Source organism: Culex quinquefasciatus, chromosome 2 (genome assembly GCF_015732765.1).
Source record: "Culex quinquefasciatus strain JHB chromosome 2, VPISU_Cqui_1.0_pri_paternal, whole genome shotgun sequence".
NCBI classification, from domain to species: Eukaryota; Metazoa; Arthropoda; class Insecta; order Diptera; family Culicidae; genus Culex; species Culex quinquefasciatus.
In genome coordinates this window covers 8966056-8992546 of record NC_051862.1, presented here as the reverse complement: position 1 = coordinate 8992546, position 26491 = coordinate 8966056, and the positions used below count along the sequence as shown (strand labels likewise).

At 33.4% G+C, this 26491-nt stretch overlaps 2 protein-coding genes across 2 annotated transcripts in view; both read left to right on the top strand.

Moving 5' to 3' along the window:
* LOC6043954 (neuroligin-3) overlaps nt 1-26491 on the top strand; it is a 291951-nt gene that overhangs the window by 38614 nt on the left and 226846 nt on the right. The window contains exon 2 of the mRNA XM_038255705.1: nt 17172-17245. The gene's annotated coding sequence lies outside the window, so the exon portion shown is untranslated. The remainder of the gene's footprint in view (nt 1-17171; nt 17246-26491) is intronic.
* Nucleotides 1-26491, top strand: part of LOC119767701 — a 106158-nt gene that overhangs the window by 20726 nt on the left and 58941 nt on the right. The gene's annotated exons all lie outside the window — the stretch shown is intronic.

Here is a 26491-nt window from a genome sequence, read left to right as displayed (position 1 = left end):
ATGCATTTATCACAGAAATATTTATGTTAATAAACAACCTTCAATTAATCCACTAAAATTAAGAAATTTCTATCCTAATGCACTTCAAAATAAAAATAATTGTTTCGAAGCCTTCTGTTACACTCATAAAAAAACACGGTTTGTCAGCAATTGCTTAAAAAGAAGTTCTTTCAGCATTTTTTTATGTGATTTATAATTTTATGTATGAAAATACAAATTCTTTTTTGGTCTTGGTTGGTTACGTCTTGAAGTTTAAATTTTGTGAAACATATGTTTCACAGTCCCCTTGATTCCAATATAATTATTTTGGGAAATATTGGTTTGTCTTTTAATGCAGAACAGAACAATTTTTTTGATAATTTTTGCATCGCAAATAATTTATTTTTAAACGGTTTCCGAATTTCTGAAAATTTGTTATTTATTTTGTTTGCAACAATGCTACAGCATTAGTTTTCGCATTTACTCATGACAGTTTATTTACTAAAGAGTAAATTAAAAACATTTTTAAAGAAATAACACTATTTTAAACCTTTTTTTTTTCTCCTCATGACCCTCAGGCTCAAGTTATGGATTGGTGCAAGATGGGCTGTGTCAGGAATATATTTTTGGAACTACAAATCTATATCTTGATGTAAATTGACATCTCTGTTCTGAGTTACACCGAGATTTTTAACGTTTTTTTTGGGGTTTTGGGTGATTTAATATCAGGATACAATCAGTTTTCACCGACAGAATATTTAGGGAATCGATTTTTCTGACTCAAAATAGTCCCTCAACAATCTTCAGAAGGAATTTACGAGGTGCATGCAAGTTGCATGATAATCCCCTTCTTACTCACCGTAAAAAAGGCTGTATTTCAACAACCAGAGAGTTCAACAGAGTCAAACAAATTGTGGAAGAGTTTTTGAGCTACAAAAAAATGTTTTTTTTTGATGGGGTGCTTGTTCTCCAAACAATATTTTTAAACTTCAAAAAATTGAATTTTGTTTGAACATTTTATAGTATAATGATTTAACCTGAAAACGGTACACTTTTATTAAATAAAAGTAAAGGCATTTTTGATTGCAAAGTTGATTTTGCAGCTTAATTGATTTTTGGAACAAGTTTTGACAGTTTCTTTGATTAACAAAAAAAAACCCTTTTTTAGTTTATTCCTCTGGTGGAAGATAATGAACCATCCTGAACTCTTGTGTGAAAGATGCCTTTTCAGTTCTTGAATATAATTCGAAAATTAAAATATATGTAGGGGAAATATTCCCATTTTATTCACTCTAAACCGTTCAACCAATTCTCATCACTTTTGCCGTTTTCCGCTATAAAATCAACATTTTCGGGTGTATCAACAATGGACAGATGCTTGCTCACTTTTATTTGAGCTATTTATTACATTAGAACAGTCAAAAACACTTAATGGAAGCTTTTATTCATGATCATAGTGCTAATAGGCCGATAAAAGATATATGCTGGAAAAGGGTACAGTTTCCCTATTTTGAGAACTGTTTTTTTTGTGATAAAAAGTGAAATAAATAAACAGGGATTTCTCCAGTTTTCCTATTCCATTCTGAAAAATCCTTATTATTACATACAAAATTTGCATTATTTCATTACTTTATTTTGCAGTTTCAACTAATTAGGACAGGGCTTGCGAAATTTCGACATTGTTTGTGATAGCTGACAGAGCACTCCAGTCGTCTTCACCACGATAACCTGATTTTTACATTCTGCTTTCGTTCGTTTCACACACAAAGAAATGAATGCTACGCAAAATCACTCACATAATCATTGACTTCCCTCCAGGAGAAAAAACGCCTAGAGAGCGGTCGTTTGACATTCTACCGAGATTCCGATCATCTCTCCAATGATAGCTATCATATGATTTCTGTAACCACGCAGCATACACTAGGAAGAGAGAGACAAAAACAAGAGAAAAAGAAAGAACACGTTGTCTCGTTCGGGCGGCAGCTTGAGTGGTGCTCATTTTTCGTTCGTTTCGTCTTCGTGTTTACGTTCATCGACCGTCGCCAAGCAATGACGGTCATGATAGGCGTTGTGTGTCAGCGATCAAATATCGTTTTGGGAAATGATCGCTAACAGAAAGTTCTATCGAATTTCGAGCAGTCCCGTTCAGTGATAGATCCCTTTTCAAGCATTGATCCAGGGATTTCTCGGGACAAATTTTTCAAGATTTTTCCAAATTTTTATTCAGAGAACCGCAAAATGCCTAGCGCTTTATGTATTTTTATTCAATTTTTTATATATTTTTTGAAATACTGATGTTTATGTTTACTAAAATTTAGGATCTCATATTCGAAAAAAATAATATCTCATTAAATTATTTTTATCAAACATCAGCATCTTGGCCAATCCGGACAAATTCAACGATTTAAGACAGCTTTTCAAGCCAAATTTTTTTGCATAATGTTTTGTTTATTTGTTTTTTTTTTCCTGTTGATTTCGGTAAAAACAGGAACAGAACAAAAAATAGCACTCCGATTTCAGACCTATTCCTATTAAGGCTGTAATCCCGATTTTCAGTAGTAGTAGTTACCGTAAATCGGGGTGACTTTGATAGGTTCGCGATTATTCCGCAAAATGAACAGTACAATTAAAATACTTACGAAATGGTTTAGAATCATACAGACTGTGGTAGAGAAGTGTTCGAAGTACCTCAAGAAGAACTTTTCATAAAATTTTGAAAAGTTCAAAAAGTTGGTTAACTATAGTTAAGAAAATTTTGATGAAAGTCATTATTTTAAACTTTTCAAAGTGTCATGATTTTCTCAATGAACATGATTTTGAATCGGAAAACGGAATGCATTTTCGGATTCCTTGGATAATTTTCCACTAGGAGAAAGTTAAATAAGTTTGTAAATACTAAATAATATGTGTTTTTGAAACACAAGTTAAAAAATCTTCAAGTTTATAAGCAATTTCAGTTTAACAAATTTCATGTAAAATGTGAAAACTTGTGATTCGTGCTTCAAATTCAATATAAAATGCAATATAAATCGATAATTTTATAAACAAAACTAGTTGTAACAAATTTCAGGCAAAGATCTGACTTTTTAACAATTTTACCTGAAATTTATATGTATTTTGTTAAAAAGCTTATAAACTTAGTTAACTAAATATAAACATTGATTTTTTTCTTAAAAACTTTATCAGCTACTTTAGTGATGGTAAATTTAACGTACAAATAAAGTTTGAACATCTTAAATATGATTTTAACAAAAAAAACTATGACTATCAAAGTCACCCCGGAATATAAACTAAGATTTTTGAACGTAATTATTTTTCTGAACACTATTGAAAAAACTTTTTTTTCCAAAATAGTGCATGGACTTTGTGTGACCTACCCCAGTACATGTTTTAAAAATAATGATCTTGAAAAAATCCTTACCTGTTGGAAAATATTCCAAAAACAAATTGAAATCCTATCAAAGTCACCACGGTTTACGGTACTTAAAGATAATTTGAAACATATGTTTTACATAAAACATTAAATTCTGAACTTACAAAAAAAAAAAATCATTTATCAGACCGCAAATCGTTCAGAGTTAACCTAGACGAGACGTTTTTGTATGAAAAGTTGTTTATTCTTCAACTTTAACCTACAACATACATGTAAATCGGCATAAATTTCAGAGGTTGGTTTGAGCACAAGCTTAAACTTTTTTCAAATCTGTTTTTAGGGCATTAAAATATACATTTTCATCTATCAATGAAATAAATTTGAACAAATTCGGTTGTGTCTTCGCCGAAATATAGTTGTTTGAAGTTTGCAGTTTAAAAAAAAAACGGGTGCCACGATATCTCAACACTGCTTTGACCAAATCGGCTCAAAAGTTTGGTGAAGACTCGTTAAACTGTTTCTTTGTGCATGACGAAGGCCGATTTTCTTAAACAATATTTTTTAAACGATAAAAATATTTTTGTGTTTTTTATAAAAAAAATTGTTAGTTTTTGATTTTTGTATTTTTTAAACAAAATTCAAAAATCGGACTTCGTCATGCACACGGAGTATGTCTTGAGAGTCTTCACCCGAAATTTCAGCCAATTTGGTCCATCTCATCTCGAGATATCGTGGGACCCGTAAATCAACTCGGTGTTTAGAGAAAAAACGTTCACAAAGTTTGACACTTCCTTTACGCATGGCAAAACTTTGTGCTTAAATCGTCTCTTACTCAGTTTAATCATGAAATATCATCGTGATAATTTCAAGAGTGTTTGAAATTATCATTTTAGTGGATTTAATAAATTTTCTGTATTATGAAATATTGTGATTTTCTACATGTATGTATCCCCTTAATCCTAAACCGATTTGGCTCAAAATTGACACAGTTACTTTTTTAACCCATAGAGTCGAGCCAGGGGGTATCCTTGAAGAAGATTTTTTTCATTGTCACCCTATTGGGCTAAACAATTGTCAAGGTTTGGAAATAAAGATCTCTTTTGATGGATTTTTTCAAACATTTATAAGTCAACATTTGATGAGATTTTGAAAGAATTCTAAACATTGTTTTAAATCTTAAAAACTTACATTTGAAAATATGGATCATTGGATTTGTATTTAACCAGATTAAATATATTTTGGTCAGGGTCTAAATCGTGGCGGGCTCTCCTAAGGTTTTTTTCACATGTTGCTATTTTTATTTTTTAAGTACAGTAGACAACAAATTTAAAAAAATGCTTGTAAAGTTAAGTAAAAGTACCATAACATTTCAAATTAATGCTTGCCAAAAGCCATTTTTTCCGCAAAATGAAGAGTACAAAATAAATACGTACGGAATGGTATTAAATCATACTGACCGTGGCAGAGAAGTGCACAACAAGAATTAAATTTCATAAAATTTTGACTAGTTTACAAAGTTAGTTAACTGTAATTAAGAATGTTGATGTTGATGAATAATATTGCTTTAACATTGTCAAAGTGACATGATATTCTAAATTAATATGATTTTGAATCGGAAAATGGAATGCATTTCGAATTCTTTGGACAATTTTCCAATTTTCAATTATTGATATTTTGTGTTTATCTTCTAATTTAAATACAATTTCAGAAAAACAAATTTCAAATACAATGTGAAAACTTTCCGTTCGTGCTTCGAATTCAGTTTAAAATGTAATATAAATCAATAATTTTATAAACAAAACTTGTTTTAATGAATTTCGGGAAAAAAAATTACTTTTTATCAATTTTACCAAAACTTTACATGTTTATTCTTAAAATGCTTATACACTTAGTTAACTAAATATAAACTTTTTTTTTCATGAAAAAGATGTCAGCAACCCTAGTGAATATAAAGTTTGAACACCTTAAAAATCTGATTCTAACATAGAAAACTATGACTATCAAAGTCACCCTGGGAATCAGAATATGAATTTTCAACGCAAGTCTTAGTTAAACACTATAGTGCAACAAAATCAATTGAAAAAATAATTTTAAACCAATTTTAAATTTTCAAATGGCATTGTAATTGGGAACTTTTGAATTAATAAAGAAAATGGGTAATCAGTTTCATGTGGCTTTGGCCGTGTTTATATAAAAATAAAAATAAAAAGATAATGATAAAAGCTTTAACAAATGGTTGAAAAACACCAATAAATTCAGAAAAAAGAACATTTTGGCTAAAGACACATACATCATAGAAAAGTGTTGTGAAAGAGATAAAAAGCAATTTTCAAAGTTCAAATACCAAACCTAAAAAAATATATTTACTGTAGATGCACATACTTCTTTCAGCTAACCTCAAATTGATTTCAAACTTTCCGTGTATTACAACAAATTTCACAGAAAACCCCACTCGCCCCCGAGAATGACAGCCAAAGGAAGGAATGGGGGGGTGGGACACATCCCTTCAATTTCTGGCGCTGCTGCGGCAACAACAACAACCTCGAAGGCAGCACCAGCACCAGTAGCAAGGTCCTTTTTCCAGACATGGCCGTCGACAACAAGCTCAGCTGGGCTGCTCGACCACAAAAACTAAGGGGCTTCATCTTGTTTTCTCATTTGTCGGATGGATGGCGCTGCTGCGGAGCTTTTTGCCAAGCCTTGTGTGTTTTCAACCCCTTGTTTGTGTTGTTTTGCTCGTGTTGACTTATTCCCGTAGCAAAATAAGGCTTCCTCCTTCTCGGCCAAAGGGGAAAAACAGGGCTTTCAACCATGGATTTCCGGAAACTGTCCTCTCTTGCTGAATGCTGCGTGTGTCCAAGACGGGGGAAAACAACTTCAATCCGATTGTCCGGTGTTCGGACGGGGTGCCAGATGGTCGTCAGTCCAAGGCATGTGGTGAGGTCGCCAGAAAGTCACTGAAATTGAGACTTGTAGCTCGGCAAGGTTGGTGATGATGGCTTCCGGGTTGGGGCTGACACACGCACCAACTCAGTAATCCTTCGGCACAAGAGTTAAACTCTTTCCAAACGGACGATTGTTGAGAGGATAAACGAAAGTCACAATCGGATTAGCTAGTGTGCAATTGATAGGTTGTGGTATGGTTTGATGTTTTGATAGAGACAATTTTTTTTTTTTTGAAAATCTCTGGCCAACTTTTCCCGATTTCGCAGGTTTGAATTTTTTTAAGCAGTTAAGCTTAACCTTCAATTTTGAAGATCTATTCCAAAACACTTCATAAAACAACCAAAACAGTACAACACCTCTTCAAGCAACCATTGAAGGGAAGGAGTGTAACACTTTAACGAAATGCCCATCCCCAAACTGTACAAACTGTATCAACTCAACAAAAGTACCGTACGTGCCTCCGTTTGCTGGCGCTGGTGAAGCTGCGACTGACGACCTGTGAATAACCCGCCTTCATTGCTCCTTTTACGACGGGGGAAGAAAATGTTTTTCTCAGATTTTCCCTCCCGAACCTCCCTCCGGGGACAAGGGTGAAGAAAAAGCCCTCCGAAACAGACAAAAATACAATGTGTTCCGTCGTCGTCTTCACGTCACAGCTGGTGATTTCACCTCGAAAAAGGAGAGAGAAGCAAGTCCCAGCATGAAGCTTAGAAGATTTTCCGAACTATCACACTGCCGGTTCGGTTCTTAATGGGTTTCGGAAATGGATGTTACAGGACGTTTCCTAGGCAAAAGTGTGCCAACGGTGTTAAGCGGCCCGTTCTCTTCGAGAAATTCTAAAAATAAACGATTATTGGCGGCCCATGCCTGGAATGTGAAAACTGGGACAATTCCTCAATTTTTACGATGTCAACGAGCTCCCGAGAAATTCAGCAGCAGCTGCTTCCTTTCGAAGTTAAGCCGCTTAAGGTCGTAGCCCAGCTGGAAGTCGACGCCGCCCAAACAAAAAGAAACCGAAACTTCATTCTCGGTAGACCACTAGCAGTAATGGGTTTTCCGATGAATCGAGAAAAAAAAAACAACAACTCAGCAAGCCAAGCAGATTTGGTCTGATAAGCAGACAGCAGACCGCAGCGCGATGATGACGGTCGTGATGGTGGCGATTGACAGTGACGGATGATGATTGAAGCTGCGGTTAAAGTAGGCGCTTCTCTGTCACTCTGTTAAGGTTTCTGGTTACGGGAACCGCAACCTGGTTGTCATTCGCGTGTTCAATTGGTTTGGTCTTAAAGAAAAAAAAAATTACTACTACTACTACTACTTTATTTGAACAAAAGACAACATTTGATTTAGAAATCACAATAAAAATTCAATGATAAATTTTCACCCCAGGATCTCATTCAATAATTTAAACAATATTTTCAAGATGTGTCTCAGAACTCATAATCATACTCCTTATTTTAAAAATTCAGTCTAAAAAATGTAAGCAAACGTGGATTGTAAACCAGCAGTCTATTTCACTTCAGTGAATATTTTTATTGATTGATCGTTTTTTGGCTAAATGAATCATATTATATTTCTATCGGTTTATAAGTATTTCAAGCTACTTCCTACAATAAGTCCACATGCTTTACAATTACAGCCCAAATTTGATAATCCGATTTACGGTAAACTTTTTCTCACTTTTAACATAAAAAAGAGTTATGCTACCCCATTTTACTAAAATTTGAGTAGTTCATTGCATGTTTCATCTGCACATTTTTCAATATTCCATTTGTCATTTTAGCCGCCATCTTGGATTTCAAATTTCCAAATCAATTTAGATAATGTTTGGGTCATATTTGAACTCAACGACGATAACAAAAAAAAACTAACTTAATCCACCTATGTGGATGGAGCCTTCCTTATTCATTTCTGAGGGTGTTCCCATAAATTGCCATCTTCGTCGATTTTCACAAAAAAACACTTTTTTCAAAAAATCATAACTTCACTCAATTTTAACCGATTTAGCTGTGTTGGACGCAAATGAAAGGTGATAAGTTTGAGCCAATCATTTGAAAAAATCATATGAAAACTTAAAATGCCGTTCTGACGGTGTATGGACTAGAGCTGGGACTTCGGATCGGATATTTTCGGACTCCGGGTATCCGGATACTATCCGGAGCTCCGAAAAAACGAATATTATCAGAAATTTAAGGACATCCGGATATTTTTTCATGTATTGCAACAAGAAGGAAGCATTCCCCCCCATTTTTGGTACAAGTGATGGTGTTTGGAGCATTATCAATAGAGGCAGAATAGTTCAGAAAGGGGAGGGGCAATCCGGAATAATCAAAATTTATGAGATTTGAATCAAATGGATTATTTTACTTCTAATAGCTTCATAAATCACGTTTAATGATAGAATAGTCAACTGTTCAACTATTGTGATAATTATTTGTAAAAAAGTGTCTTATTTCAACATAAAGCAATTCCATTCGATAAGATTTTAGGTGTCTGAAAGTGATAAGTTGGCCTTTCAAGGAAAAATAATTTGAGGACTGAATAAAACAGCCAAACATTTGAAATATTCCTATGAAAATTTTAAATGGCGTTTTGACCGTGTCAGTACTACAAGGTCTAAACATTTTTTATTTCGGATTTTTCGGGAAATTTTACGTAATATATAAGAAAATGGACAAGGTTCATCAACAGGATTCGGAGATATGATTTTTTGAAAGTAAAATCTGGGTTTTTCGACGCGCTGCGTGCAAAAAATTGAAAATTTTAGCGTTGACCTGTATTTGTTTGGAAATCAAAATTTCCGTAACTAAAAAATCATCAAAAAAAAAAAAAATGCTGTTCAAAAGTCAGGCCGTTGCGAATATTTTTCAAAATTTTAGTTATTTTCGTTCATTTTTGTCTATATTTCGAAAGATATTAATTTTTTTTGCACGCTTTTAGTATTTTTTTTTCAAAGAAATCTGCTTTTAATGAGCTTTTATGGCAAAATGTTCGGGATGAGTTACTGGAGAAAACGTAAAACTTGATTTTTGGTACACAGAAAAAAAAGTTGAATTTTGGAATGTTGAAAATTTGGTAGGTTGAATATAATTTCTTTTTTGAGTAATATTACATAAAAAATGTGTAAAAATTTGAACCTGATGAATATTCATCAAAAACTGATGAAAATTCATCATTTTTTGAGGTAAAATTAATCTTTTTTTTTTCGACGCAAATTCTGTCACCACCTGATGAATATTACAATTTTTTTTTCTGTGTATAGTTCCAATTTTCGGCATGTTACAACTAAAAATTTGTACAATGCCTAATGGGTGCAAAACTGTTTTTATAAATAAAACTAATAAAAAAACTTAAGTAAGCAAATAAAACACTTTTTAAACCTCTGCTATAAAGTTTGGCAATCCTTGTTTAAAGCCAAAATTTAAGAATTGTGAGCCTGCATCTCCACGAATAAATCTAATAAATCTGTTGTTAGGCCGTTGCAAATATTTTTGAAATTTCATGCCCCCCCCCTTCTAAGTAAGTTTGAAAATCAGGCGGCAAAAAAAGTTTTTTTTTTCATTTATCTGTAAAATTTCAATGGAAATAGAAGTCTAATCATCATAAAACAATCTAAACTGCCTTTTTCTGTATTGATACTCATATTTAGATTGTTTGGGCTCGTTTAAAATTCTACATATTTTTGATAAAATTACAATGTTCGGCACAGCAAACACTTTTTTTCTCACAAAAATGAAATTTTCGTCAATGCTTAAAAATTCTGTCAACTTACGAGAGCAACAAAACTGGACAGGTGTATAATGCATTTAACACTTTTTTTCATTGAAATGTTGAAACCGTGGCCTGTAATTTGAGCGTCCAATTTCCTGTCCCGGGAAAAAAAATCCTGGGAATTCCCAGAATTTCCAGGAATAAAATATTTCCCGTTTCCCGGGAAATTTGAAAATTTCCCGAAATACAAACGGAAGTATTTATTTTCCTACTTTTTTGGCACCATGAATATTAAATTAATCTAATTAATTTATTAGGCCATATAACAATATATCTAAAATCATACCATAAATGGAACCATGAAAAATCATTAAAAAACAACTTCGTATCATATGAAATTTACCCAAATAATGCAACCATATTTCAAAAACTCGCTTCAAAGATTGTAAAACTTTGAGTTTGGTTTCATGAAATAGTGTTTCATGTTAAATAGAAATTAGAATTTTTTTTTTAATTTGTAATTTGTTGGTTTATTGGGTACGACAACTTGTTAGTTTACACTGTTAATCAGGTCAAGGTAGACATTTTAAGGCAAATTCAATGACTATCTATTTATTCACAAGTTGAAAATACTTGTTCTGAAATAAGTAATTTGCCATGAAAAACATTATTTCTGCATGATTTTTTTTTTTTTTTCATTTCAACGTTATGGTTATGGACAATTTTAAAAACAATTTCATTGTTGTAGAGCATTTTTTGTTCAAACACTTTGATAAAAAAAAATACTTCTCAATTAAAAATACTTTTTTTTTATTTAGTTCAATTTGAAAGCCAGCATTAAAAATAAAAATAATTAAAATACCTATTTTCTCAAAGTTGCATGATTTTTAACAATCATTCGAGGCATTAATTGATCCTCACACTCATTTTGGACATTAAAGTTGCTGTTCTATTGAATTCTTTTGCAAAATATAAATCAGAAACAGGATCAGGATAATTTTCGATGAATTTCAAATTTCCCGGGAATTCCCAGGAAATTTGTTGAAAATTATCCGTTTCCGGGGAATTTTGTAACCCCGAGAAATTGGACGCATTACCTGTAATTTGTTTTTTTCCTTTTTTTATTTTTTTTGCTCCCTCTCGACTTTAGTCAGAGTTTAGTGACATAAACTTCAAAAATTATTTGCAACGGCCTTACTTTTCAATAGTAAACAACCTTGATTGTTTTCACCCTTGGCTGTGCCCTGTTATAAGTTATTCCATAAATATGAAACGCAATCTAGAATCAATAATGGATTCATGTATTATAAAATATATCGAAACAAATGTGAATTAATCTGTTCATAAATCTATTCTATAATGACAAATCCCCTCAAACAACACCCACCCAGACAGCTGATATCAAACAATGGCAATTCGAAAGTCCTTTCATTCATATCCTCAAAGTGCCTCTGGCTCACGTCTCGAGAGGAGTAAGGACAGGTGGGGTAAACCGGGCTGGGGGCTCATTTCAGGAAAAGTTCATCATAATCTTTCACCCTATCAGTCTGTCAAGCAGAAGTCTCCTGTCAGCAACGAAGTGTGGATGTCTTTGTCGGGTGCAAGTGTTCATTATTATGGGCAGGGGGTGGTGTGGCCAGTGGGGTAAAACTTTCAACCATCAAGTGCGCTTCAACTTTTTGCAAGATGGAAGCGGGTGAAAATGAACAATTTTTCGATTATTTTGATGTTTGAAATGTCCCATTTGAGCCCAGTTTGCTGGGCCAACAATCTGCTCATGCTGGTGTCGTCCTCATCGTCTCATTTGCACGATTCGGCTATGAACCATGTATGGTGTCGTCGTCAGGTTGCATGGTTTGACCTCATTTTTGCCATTGCTTCACTGCTTGCCTTCATCATTGGAAAAGCGCTTTTCCCTTTTCATGTGTGCACGAGCACATGTGGGTTTGTGATTTTTTGTTTCTCCTGGCCTCTCAACCCAAAACCAGTCAAGGTTTGTTTTTTTGTTTTTTTGGTCGTCCGACCAGTTTTGTCGATGAAGCAGCTGTTTTTATTGTTGCTGTTGTTCCTTCTTGCTACTGTTATGATTACAATTCCTGGTGGAGGGAAATCGAGAGTCGAGAAAGGGAAGAAGCAGTTGGGATTTAGCTCTCAATAACTGTTATAATAGTTGGATGGGAATTGGCAGGCGATTGAAGTAAGAAAAGCTGTTAGGGAAAAATGGGATGAAAGTAGGATGGATTCATTTGGATGGTCCAGTTTTCTGTCTGTGTGATTGTGTTTGCTGTCAATAACGAATAATGTGTCGTTTGTGTCAAGTGTCACGACCGAAATTTTAGGAAGTGATTCAGGATTACGATTAGATTTCTGAGGAAAATGATTCCTGCTAGGAATGTATTATGCATTTATTTTAAATACACTTGCTAGAAAGTTTCTATCATCCGGATAGAATTCAACCTGGAAATTTCTCAGTTAAGTTAAAATCCAGTCCAATTATTTTTTTTCGGCGGAACTCGTTCGTAGGGTCAGATTATACCAACAATTTTGTGTAATAAAATTTAGCTGAAATGCATTGACATTCATACTAATTTAATCTAATCTAATCGAACACAAGCGCAGCCAGTCCGAAGAAAGCATCCTGGAAGAACTTGGGGTTAGATTACACCCTAAGTTCTTTCTTGTCAATATTAATTATTGCAGTACACTTGAGTAACCCCGAAGATGTATTGCATAAATTAAAGCGGCCAGGCCTACTGCGTTGCATTAACCGCAGAGACAGATTCTGTGAACGGAGCATATTTCACAGAATCTACAGGGGAGGAAGGATGCGTGGACATACCGTACCAAACGCTCCTGTTTACAGTTTCATATGTGTTTTGTATAATGTGTTAAGTGTAAAATATAGTGTGGGTATATAATCAATTGAATATAATAATGCAATATAATGATCATTTAATAAAATCCCTTCACCTATATATAATAACCACGCACCCAAGCACACAAACAGCGACACCTAAAATGCATTGACATTCATACGCAATACTTTTTCCTAGTATTTTTTCAAAGTTACTCTGAATATAACTTTTATTAGTAACTAATTAATTGAAGTATGAAATTGCTCAGAAATAATTCTGAACGAATTTTATTTTGATCATTGATTTGTTCGAAATTTATTTATTTTAGAATTTCCCATTTTATTTTAATTCTGAATTAAATCAATTATTTTATTCAATCTGTTGCACATGTTGTCTTTTTATTAAACTAAGAAAAGTTTTAAAACTGTTTAATTCCATTCTCAGCAATTTCATTTGAAAAGGGCACAAACCGAAAAAAAAGTACTCCAATCTGGCTCAACATTTTGCTGGGGGTTCCTTGGCCAAAATAATTTGACCCGTCTTTTTTGTTTAAACATTAGGGTGACCTACACCATGCTAGTCTTAAAATTGACCATTTTCGTCAATTTTCGCAAAAACCACAAAAAGAAAGGTGATTAGTTTTGCTATTTGAAAAAAAATAATAAGAAGTTTTTTAGCTCAACATTTGAAAAAGTCATATGAAAACATAAAATGGCGTCGTGACCGTGTCTAGACCAAAGAGCCTATGTCTGAAAATATTTTTATCGGATTTTCGTAATTGAAAGACGCAACTTTTGATACCCAAACATGTATAAGTAGTCATCGCTGAAATTTTAAAGTTTACGAAAAACCCAATTTTTATTTTCCAAAAATAATATCTCGGAAACGTACGGTTTGACATCGCCAATTTTTTTTATATATTATGTGAAATTTCTTTCCAAGGAATCCGATAAAAATATTTGCAAACTTAGGCTCTTTGGTCTAGACACGGTCAAAACGCCATTTTAAGTTTTCATACGACTTTTCAAATGTTGAGCTTGATTTTTGAAACTTTTTACTATTTTTCTCAAAAAGCCAAACTGATTTCCTTGCTTTTTCGTATAAGACAGCTAAAATCGGAAGATATGACGCAGAGATATGGTTTTTTTTTGTTGAAAAAAGTGGTTTTTGCAAAAAATGACGAAAATTGCCATTTTTTGAACCACTCTAGCACGATGTAGGTCACCCTAATGGCCAAACAAAAAAAGCCAAGCTTCCCCAAAAAAAAATTGAGCCCGATCGGAGAACTTTTTTTCGGTTTAGGCTCTTTTGAGTTGAACATCTGTTGAAAAGACAATTTATAAATTGGTTTTGAATGGCACACGGTATGGCGGAAGCAAAATATTATAGATCGAGTTGAAAATTACGATTTTTAAAAGAATGAAAACTTATATAAAGTACCTTGAGAGGAGGCGCATTTTTTTAAATAATTTGTAAATAAGCCTTATTGTATCTCGTCAAAAAAAAATCAAACCATCCACATTAACGACCCCCGGGTCTTTTGTGGTCTCTATTGCAAGTTTCTGCTCGAACCTAAGAGTCCGAAGGCTTGAATGGGGAGAGCACCCAAACCTCTTTCTACTCCAAGGAACCTTCCACCCCAGTGTTTGAACTGACGACCTTTGGATTGCGAGTCCAACCGCCGCCAGCGATTCCACCGGAGTAGGTTTGGTTTGGTGTGTTGTTTGTACTTATGGCATGGAGACGACTCCTACACCTGGAATGACTTAACGACCTAACAACCAAGGCCGGGACCGACATTTTACTTCCTCATCCGATGGAAGGTTACAGCAGATGGGAATCGAACCCAGAATCATCCGCTTACAAAGCGGACAGCGTAACCATTCGGCCACGCTCTGTATCTCGTATTTTAAAGTAATTTGCATTTGTTCAATCATTTACTACAATAAACTTTCAAAACAAGAATTCTAGAGTTTTTTTAATTGGTCCTATAAACATATGGAAGACAAAGGGGGTAATTCTCCGCCAACTTACACAGCAGTTGCCCCGACCCCTCTTCGATTTGCGTGAAACTTTGTCCTAAGGGGTAACTTTTCTCCCTGATCACGAAACCGAGGTCCGTTTTTTGATATCTCGTGACGGAGGGGCGGTACGACCCCTTCCATTTTTGAACATGCGAAAAAAGAGGTGTTTTTCAACAATTTGCAGCCTGAAACAGTGATGAGATAGAAATTTGGTGTCAAAGGGACTTTTATGTAAAATTAGACGCCCGATTTGATGGCGTACTCAGAATTCCGAATAAACGTATTTTTCATTGAAAAAACACTAAAAAAGTTTTAAAAATTCTCCCATTTTCCGTTACTCGACTGTAAAAAAATTTGGAACATGTCATTATATGGTAAATTTAATGTACTTTTCGAATCTTCATTGTCCCAGAAGGGTCATTTTTTCATTTAGAACAAAATTTTTTTTTAGGACAAAGTTTCACGCAAATCGAAGAGGGTTCGGGGCAACTTTTCCCGATTTCGTGTGAGTTGGTAGAGAATTACCCTTATATCGACGTCGTCGTGCTATCTTGTCGTACCCGCCATTTTGACGTTCCGAGAAAAACGGGTTTTAATGTTTGACCTTGAGTATACAAAAACGAGAGCACGCAATGTAAACAATAACAAACACGTTTTGTTTGGCTGACCATTCTGTGCATTGTCCCGAAGTTTGGTTGAAGTTGGTTGCTGGAGTCCCGAGTTATAATTAAAAATGTTTACGATAGTCTAGCTTGTACGTGCGACAAACCCATCCTGGCTTTCCTGGCCTGAAATCCCTTTGGCCTTTTGTCGCACTTACATCAATTTTCATGGAGTGACAAGATAGCACGACAAGATTGAAACTACTTTCATATGTAAAGTGACAAAAATGCACGGAGTTTTTTCGGTTTTTGTTGAATATCTCAGGATTGAAATCGAATTTTGGGGATCTGTGAAGGTCAAAAGGTGAGGCATTGTGAGCTGCACAAAATGTTGTTCTTAACTCAATTTGGCCCAAAATGCACGTACGACAAGTTAGCACGATGGCGACGATATGACCTTTTCAAAAAAAAAAAAAAAATCTCATGAATTGTTAAAAAAAATATCTTAAGTACCATGCGTCTCCATTTAATTAAAAAAAAACACGCAGTTTTTTTCTGAAAAACGCAACTTTCACCGATGAAATATTTTGAATCAAAAATACGTATAAATATCTCATGTATCCCTTACCGTGTTTTACCATACTTCTTCTAGATTAATTTCACATATTTGTATAGACTGGATAAATACGGAATTTATAGAAAAAACTAATGGCATTTTTCAAAACATGTATTCAAAATTTATTATACCTTTTTTTGCGAAAATGAGTTTTTATTAAGTGACCCATTTCTACATTTAAAATGTATCAGAAAGGCCGACATATTTTTTTACCACAAATGTTTTTTTTTTAATTTTAACATCATATATCATTTATTTGTTTATTATTATCCCAACTGAATAAACAATTTATCATAGATTGATTATTTAAAAAAAAAATGTTTGAAAGGTAACCTTTAAACCTAATGAAATAGGTTGTATTCTAAAAGTTTGTGTTGGACAAACACATTTCAATACTATAGAGACGCACAAGAAACTGTGCGTGTGTGAGTGTGTGCTTGAGTGTGAATGTGTGGGTGTGTGCTTGACGGGTGACAAACAAAGCCATAAACTGATCCACAATTGAGTGGTGGTGTGGCATCCGATTGGCACACACAGAAACAGAGTGGGAGGATTTTTATCCTTCCCTGGTCACCAGGCCACAATGGCGCTGGAGAATTCTTCGTCCCAACCAGTTGCGAGAGGTGTGAGAAATAACGATAATGGAGTGATCAATAAATATGAGTTGGACGTTTCGGGGTGACGTTTATTGTCAGCTTTTGTGGTGATTGGCTCTGGTTTCTTTTTGCTTTTTTTTTCCTGTTGGTTCATCTTTGAGTGATTCAGCAGTTCTGGAGTCCCTCTCTTTCTCAATCTTTTGCAGAAATTGGATCGATATTAGAAAAGTTAAGGCAAACTCGCGTCCGAAACCGCAAACGAATCCAATTTCGCACTCACCCTAATTCCGTCAACTCATCAAAAACAAACTTTTTCGAGTCCCGGCACGAGCGAGAACGAAAAAAAAAATTTGTTCCGCCGAAAAATCAACCTTTGACCGTGACCGTTCATTAGCAATTTATGCCAAACTTGCTCAAACATTAAAATTAACAAATCACTCGTTTTTCCTCTCCCTCTCTTCCACAGAGACCAGACCGCAACGGCCAAAAGTTGGTTTCATTAGTGGACCAGCCTCCTTCTCGTGGAAATCGCCATCCCAGGTAAGCAAAGGATAGGTCATTGTGCGGTGTCCCCGGGAAAGGCCACCCCCTCTGGAGAACATTTAATTGGATTACTTTTTGGCCCATTTGCCACAAGACCAGCTGACCGCACAACAAAAAAAAAAAGAGACGAGAAATCCCAAACCGTTGACTCGCATTTTTCTTTCTAATTAATTCCACGTGGTGTGCCCCACCTGGATGGAGAGTTTCCCTCCCTGGGGACCAAAATCTTGACCCAAAAATGTTTGGTCACCTTTCCCGTCCCGCGTGAGGATGATAAATTGTGGTTCATTTTGTGTTTGTTTGTTTTCAGGTTTAGGAAGGACAAGCGGAAGAGGGGGGGGATAATGAAAATTAGACAAATAAAGAAAAGAGGGTTGTGATTGCTCTATCTCTACCCTTTTTTGCTTTCTTTCTTTGGGTTGGAAAAGTGAAATTTGGCGTGACTCGCGGGAATTTGGGCTGAGATTTGGAGATTGTTGAGCCGTGACAATTACGCTAATCTGCGTGGGATGATGGCAATTCGTCAAAAATTAATTAATCAAATTTTGTTAAGAATAAAATAAGCTGAAAAAATGAATATTCCTGTACAATGCACGTAATTTCTTATTCGTGACCTATAAGTTTGAATCAAAACAAAATTTTATGTAAACGCCGATGTCAAGCCGATAAAAGTAATAATCATTGGAAGGTCTGTTCGAATCAGCCTGAAACTGATTCAAATTTCGAATTTTTACATTAAAAACTTCAATTAGAAAAAAAAAATTAGTTTTTTAAGCTTTAGAAATTAAATGTAGTGAAGTAAACGTTTTATTTTAGTTTTGATTTGTCTTAAAAAATAATATTTAATTTTGATTGAAAAAAGATTAAACATATTGCAAAATTTTTGTTAGAATTGCATTCTTATCTTTTCACAACTAATATTTTTCTAAATCAATTATTGTATTGGAAAATTTAATCAGAATACAAAATTTTACATTTTGCACAGATAAAACATATTTAAAAATACTTTCACTGTTTTCTTTTAACGTATAAAAGCAAAATTAATTGAAATTTGTTATAGTTTTTGCAGCATTTAGTTTATCCTATCAGGAGATTACTAACATAACTGCCAAACAAAAATTTTGATTATTTTGTCCAATATATTTTTTTCTATTTTCAGGGTTAACATTGCTTAGAAAATATTTAAAATTGGTAGCTTAGCAAAATTTAATCCTGTAAATATTGAAGAAAAAAGTGTATTTAAAGATCAGAAAGCAAAACTATTATGTTCTCAATATTTTTTTTTTTGAAGCAACATATTAGAGAAGTAGTGAGTCGATTCAAGGCAAAAAAGAGTTTTTAATGTAAATAATCCCAAGATTTGTAAATCGTTATGTTGATAAATGACTTAATTAAATAATGTATGGTTGTTTGTACCTCTTGGGCCGACACATATATATAGTTGCAGTGAACTACGGCTTCATTTTTTTATTTTGTTAGCATTTTTTAACTTATTGCTTATGGCTGGGTAAGTGAATTTTCACGATATCGTGGACAGCGTGAAATTCGCGAATCATAAGAATTTCTGTGAACTCCTGTGAAATTTATCAATTTTCTCAAATCAAATCTTTGAAATAACAACATAATATGTATTCATCCACTAAGACTTTTAATGAAAATTTTATTCAAAATTTAATTTCAATTGAAAAGTGTGATATGAACCAATTGAAGAATTGTTAACAGAACAAACATCATCTTTAAATTGTTACAATATTTATTGAAACGTGAATGCTGCGTATATTTAAACGATATTAACAAAAATCAATCAAAGTAAAACACTTTTTTTTTGGAGTTATCAAGGATAATTTATCAGTTTTTTAAAGGAAATAACTAAATTAAAAAAGATTTGATTTCTTATGGAAATTTGATAACATTTTTTTTTATTTAAAAACAATGTTTTGATTTGTTTTTCAAGCATAATTTATTCAATATTTGATTAGTAGTTTTTTTTATTTTTAACACCTTAACTCCCAAAAGTTGAATTTCTAAATAAATTTCCCTTTTTTCACCAGCTTCACCAGTTCATAAACATTTCATATTATTCTGAGTCATGTTTAATTTTCACGAAATTTGTTTATTTGGGTGGATAAACCCCGTGGAAGTTTAAAAAATACCGCTCGTTTTTTATTTTTGTTCTGAAATTGCATCATGTTTTGTAAATTTCGTAACAGATTGAATTATTTTTGCCTATGGATTTTTAATTAAGCTTTTCAAAAAGTTTGCTGAAAACCACTATATATTTTTTCTACAGGGTACATCCAAAAATCAAGTGGAATTCGTTTTTGGAAATTGGGAATAGTTTTTTTTGCATCAAGTTCAAAATTAGTAATTTTTTTTTTTGGTTTTTTGAAAATAATTTGTAGAGCAAGTCCAGCCCAAAACAGGAATTTTTTATACTATATAATATTTTTACTGGGTCCATCCAAAAACCAAGTGAAATTTTTTTTCTGGAAATTGGGAATAGTTTTTTTTTTGTATCAAGTTCAAAATTGGTGAAGATTCTCTTTAGTTTTTTGAATATAATATGTAGAGCAATTCCAGCCCAAAACAGGAATTTGCAATGTACTTTTACTCGACCTTTTCCAAAATCAATGAAACTTTGTAAACATGTTATCCTACGCTTATGTAAGCCATTTTTATGTATATGGAGCCAGTTTTACTAGATAATGGCATTTGAGAAGGGTGTAAGTGTTTTAAATATGTTTGTATTTCGTAATTTAAATATTGCTGTGTTTCGAAAACGGTCTCGAAAATTTACCGGAAAGCTCGTCCATTTTCCCATAACATTGTTTCGACCACTTTTTAAAATAACTCGTTTTTATGATGATTTAAGCTAATTTACTATCCAGGTTACTACCATCCACTGAACTACACTGAAAAAAATATTCTGTTTTCAGTTATGAGAAATTTAAATAGCTTTTATCTGTACGCTTATACTTCCAACTGAAATGTGGTCAAGGACAATTTTAGAGAAAATTGGATGAGCTTTTCGGTAAAAATATTTTCAGGACAGAAAAATCAAGTCTGTCATATAGAAATTGCAAAAAAATCATAATAAACGTATTTTTCAACATTTTATTTTTGAAACCGCTGTAACTTTACAAGAATTGAACTTAGGGCAGTGGTCAATATGAAGACTTTTAAGTCAAATTGACTGGAGAATCAAATCCCGCGTTCGGTTTTTGAAAATTTAGACGTTTCGAGCAATTTTGAACGAAAAAAAAATCGTGGGCTCACCTTCAAATTTGACTATTAAACTTAGAAATCATAAAATCTCATAAAAGTGGCGTGTTTTTTTCTTTCAGTGTTTTTTTTTCGGGAAGCCCATCAAAATTTCAACAAATTTCTCTTTGAACACTTTTTGATACGATGCAATGGCTTCGAGATGCAGCAATATTTATATGCAGGATTACAAAAATATTGATAACACTTACGCCCTTCTCAAATGTAATAATCGAGTGAAACTGGTTCCATATACATAAAAAATTGCTTGCATAAGCTTAGGATTACAAATCTACAAAGTTTCATTGATATCGGTGAAAATTCAATAAATTTAAAAGTGTCATACTTAAATGAGCAACATGAAATCAAACTCTCACTACCAGAAATTTCAGCATGTTTATCAAATGTTGTTATTTTACGCATCCAAATACAGTAAATTTTTTTGCAATTTTACCACCAATCAACAATTATTTCATGGTTGCGTGTTAATTGAACGCAGTTGGACCGTAATCCAGGAAGGACCACTAAAGGTTTAATTATCGTTATTATTATTATAATGTAGCAATATTGGTTTTCGATACTTCATCACCAGGGGAGTTGGTTTTTTTTTTGTGGTGGCAACTTTTTGAATGATTTTAATTGTTCGCCTTCATCACGTGGGCAACACCAAATTGCGCTACTGTTGGTGTTGTTGAATCAACTCGAGTGGTTTTGCTCAAATAACTCTGCCAATGACGTTATTTACAATTTGAAATGAAGGGCCATTATAACGAATGAAATTTAATTTCGATATGAGTAAATCTCGATTCCAGCAATCTCTTTATTACTCAACTTTTTTTTTCATGAATTCTGGCTTAATCCGTTTTGGCGAATCTCGCCACAGCGCGCTTTTCCATGGCAACTGGAAAAAAAAGTTTGTCTTTCAGACTCTTTCCTATTACAGCATCTCGTTTAGTTTCGTACCACTACTGCCCGCGCATGAATGGGAAAGTATCTCAAACGGAAAAACTAGATTAACTTCATGCGGGCGGAATCAGATTACACTCATATTCACACAGACACAGACACATGTTCAGCGCTCGTTTTGCTGCAGTCCGAAATGAAATTTGTTTGACCATGTAGGTTTCGTAGTAAATGTGCTACTCTCGGGGAAGGTTGAAGATCCTATTTTTGGAAATTTGTAGTTTTCAGATGTTGGGCTTTAAGCACGGATTTTAACCCTAGTCAATTTTGAAACATTTTGTTCAGTTATGAACAACACTCTTAGCTTTAAAATGTTTAAACGTTCTATTTTTAAATTACTAATTTAGACTTATGTTATTAATCAACTGAACTCTAACATAAATCTTAACTAATTAGTCATGATATCCTGGCAACATTGAATATTTTGTGCATAAAATAATAAAAAATAAATTTAACAGAGAAAATTGAAAAAATAGCATTTAGTGAAAACTATAGATTTTTATTTGCATTTTTTAATCAAGCTGAAACTTTTTTTGTGCCTTCGGTATGCCCAAAGAAGCCATTTTGCATCCTTAGTTTGTCCATATAATTTTCCATACAAATTTGGCAGCTGTCCGTACAAAAATTATATATAAAAATTCAAAAATCTGTATCTTTTGAAGAGATTTTCATCGATTTGGTATCTTGTAGGCAAAGTTGTAGGTAACAAATTTGTTGGTGTTTTTTAACTTCACTTTTTGTCACTAAAACTTGATTTGAAAAAAAAAAAAAAGTTTTTGTATATGTTTTAGAGGACATCAAATCCCAACTTTTCAGAACATTTTTTTCGATGTAAAATCGAATTGGCAATCAAACACTACTTTATTGAAACTTTGATAAAGTGCACCATTTTGAAGTTATCGTCATTTTTAGGTAAGTTTTTTGAAAATAGTCGCAGTAATTAATTTTTTTAAATTAGTGCCCATGTTTGCCCATTTTTTTTAAATCAGGATTAACTTTAAAAATGGTCAAACATTTAATATTACACCCTTTTGAAATGTCAGTCTTAATTAAAAAATTGAATGTATTGTTTTCAAAAAGATTGGGAAATTTCACGTTTATGCTGATTCTGTACATCGATTTTTTTTTATTTTTTATTTTTTGAATTAATCCAAACATGCTAAAACGCTAGAAATGCATTCTTAACTGACGAAAGCTTTTGAAAATATTTGTACCAGCCTTACTGAAATAGAACTGAATGGGTTGGTTAAACACGAGAGAAAAAACATTTTTTTTTACAAGTTTACAGTAAACTTCTTTTATTATTTTTTAATAAAGAAACCATTTTGCTGTAGAATATTTCTTTAAAATTTTGCAATTTTTTCTCCAGATTTTTAATTTAACGTTTTCTTTATTGGGATTAATTTTTGTCAATACATTTCCTGTGTAAAAGGAAGCCGATCTTCCATACAAATCTCTAACCAATTTTGAAAATGTGTTCTTGAGAAGGGGTTTTATGATCGATTTGATATTTTCGGCAAAGTTATAGCCTTTAGGTTATTAATGACTTCTCAGAAAAAAATATTACGTGATAAAAAATTTGATCTAGATTTTTTTATATGTTTCAAGGAACTTAATAAGGCACCTTTTTCCTTTGCATCTTGAAACTTGGAATAATTTTATTTTAAATATTTTTTTTTGAAAATCGCAGAAATGTTTGGCAATTTTTATTCTTATCATTTTTTAATTAACAATCGACTTTGACTTTTTCCATGTGTAGGTGAATTAAAAAAAAGTTTTTTTATTTTGCGATTAGAAAATTTAAATGAACTTTTGGTTCAAACATCAACATTCTGCTTTATCCTAGAAAAAATGTTTCGCATATTTAAAACATTTATTAATGTCGGGAATGATTGAATTCTTTCATGCATATTTTTTTGCGACTTTTTTTATGAAATATAATTTTTAAACTTCTTTGCTATCAAAAAATCTTAGAATTTTGACTAAAGTTGAACTTTGTTTGAACACATCAAATTTTATTATTAATTAGTTTGGGTAAAATGTATGTTGAACAAATCGCTTGACTTTGGCTGGTCAAGAAATAACATTTATAGAGATGCAAACCAAGAATAATCTTTCAAAATTACCATATTTTTCCAATTGTTGAACTTTTTATGGGGCATGATTTTCAACAGTTGACATTCCTTGTTTTTGCTAAGAATAATATTTTTTTTATTTGTACTTATTTGTGGAAATTTTTCAACTTGTTTTGTATTTGTTCTAACCATGATACCGTCAGTAGGGGTGACATTGGGTCTGGGGGGTGAGATTGGGTCAAAGTGATTTTTTACGAATTTTTCCGTTTCTCAGGTTCTTCTCAATGAAACTGAATTCTGTTAAAAGTGTAGTGTAGGGAACCTCTTTGGATGACTTCGCTGAAAAAAATCTCCTTCCTAAAACAAATCCTGTTATTTTGGCAGCTTTCTAAAGCTCAGGTACGTTTTTGGCCAAAAATGACCTCTCGAAAAATCATTTTTCTAACATTTTTGTTGGAATCGCTCGAAAACTACCCAAATGTTTGAAAATCTCCACTTCAAACATTGTAGCATGTCAATACGATTCCCTCGAACAAGAAACACTGTTGGATGAATTGTTTTTACCATATCGTTGTATTTGAGCATCACCCTAAGGGGTGAGATTGAGTCAATTTTCAAACTATTGGCATTTAAGGTAGTGTTCATCAAAATCCATCATGTTTTGGAAAAATGTTAGTAAACTATCTAAGAATAAATCTACATTGAAAGATTTTCGATGTTATTTGAATTGTTTTTGTTATTAAGAAATTACGAGAGATGTATCGTTTTTTGACCCATAGTCACCCCCACTGATGGTTCTTAAAAAGATATGTATTATTTTAAGTTATATTTAATTTTTAAAACGATTTTTTTTTAAAATAGTTATAGTTAAGTTTGTAATTCTTTCACTTTTTTCACAAAACCAGCAGCTGAATTTTCCCGGTTTTACAGAGATTTTCTAAAATTTTCGCTTCGCCGATCATTTTTTTTTATTTTTAACATAGTAATAGATATTCAAAAAAATATCGATTTTAGCTCGTAAATAAACAAAATACTGGTTTCAAATCGATTTGTAAAGGAAAACTTCTTTAAACATTATTTTGATTTGTAAATATATTCATCCTTGAAGATTTTATGAAAATTTCATGTTTATGCCAAAGCATTTAGTACCAAAAACTTACATAGTTTACTTTTAAAAAATTGCAATTTTTAAAAGAATTTCACCTGCTTAATCAGCAACAACGCCACAGTGAAATTTTCTGCTGGAACCAGCGAAAGAAAATGCTGAAAGTTCTGTGAAAAAATTGGCTGCCGCCGGAGAAACTAAAATCAGCTGAAAAATAGCTGATCCAGCGAAAACATCTGCTGTTTTTGGTTTTTTTTTTTCTATTGGATCGGTCGAATCTGACTGGTTTTAAATCCTGTGAAAACCAAGTGAAAATAATTGACGTCCCCAGTAAATTTTTCAAAAGGCTCACAAAGTAGCGAGAATGTCGATCAACATAACATCTTCTTCTTGAAATGTTATGTTTTCTGATTTTTCCCATCTTTAATTGATATTTTCACATTTGCATTTGCATCAATTAAAAAAACAAACTTTATACAGTTTTTATTAACAAGCTTATTTTACATTTAAAGACATGACTTGTCAGCTTTTCCCATTCTATCAAATAGTGTCAAAGAAAAAATATGAAAATTCCACGAAACTATAGTTTTCCGGTACCAAAAATGCACTTCCAAAGCTGAGCTAAGGCGGCAAAATGTTCGCACGTCGATAGTTTTTGCAAGTGCGAAAATCCATTTCGTTTCACTGCCTCTCACCTTCCCCGTTTTTTTCCCAACCCAACCCAAGATGCATGCATTTTGCCGGATGATGAAATATTCATCGAAACTTAAATCATCTCGCTCGAAAAAATATCATTTTTCACCAGAACTAGAAGCAACCGAGAGAGCTTTGACATGGCCACCACGGAGCGGCAGCTCGGGATAAAATCACCCCAATCTGCTTCAAAGTCACTCAGAGTGTCGGGAAAAATGGCACCGCAGTCATAACGGAAATTTTCCCGAACGCAAAACGCAGCATAAATCCTGATCTGGTCCCCGATCAAAACTGGAAAATTTTCAAAACGAAACTGAATTTATCACGGTGGGTTTGACATAAGAAAATAAATTATTTCTTAACCGTCGACGTGCCTTCCAAGCGGAGATGTTATGAAAAGGGACAAAATTTTACAGTTTTTTCTCATCGTGCTTTGTTTCTGACGTTCCTCCCACTAAAACAAAAGAGCTTTTTTCCCTACAACCCACTTTCCCACCTCAATGAATTCGTGTCAGAGAACGGCACTTCCGGCGAGTCCAATCGAATTTTCACCATCAATCATGTGTGCAAAATGTAACACACCTCGACAAGGTGCACCCTCTCTCTTTCGCTTTCGAATTCACGTATTTTTCTGCTCCGTTTGGCTAAGCTTGTGTTTGGGTGGGTGTGATATTTGAGCTTTTCGAGTTTTCTCCCCCCTTTTCCTCTTGTATCTCGTCGCCATCGTGCTAACTTGTCGTACGTGCATTTTGGGCCAAATTGAGTTAAGAACGCCATTTTGTGCAGCTCACAATGCCTCACCTTTTGACCTTCACAGATCCCCAAAATTCGATTTCAATCCTGTGATATTCAACAAAACCGAAAAAACTCCGTGCATTTTTGTCACTTTACTTATGAAAGTAGTTTCAATCTTGTCGTGCTATCTTGTCACTCCATGAAAATTGATGTAAGTGCGACAAAAGGCCAAAGGGATTTCAGGCCAGGAAAGTCAGGATGCGTTTGTCGCACGTACAAGCTAGACTACCGTAAACATTTGTAATTATAACTCGGGACTCCAGCAACCAACTTCAACCAAACTTTGGAACAATGCACAGAATGGTGAGCCAAACAAAACGTGATTGTTATTGTTTACATTGCGTGCTCTCG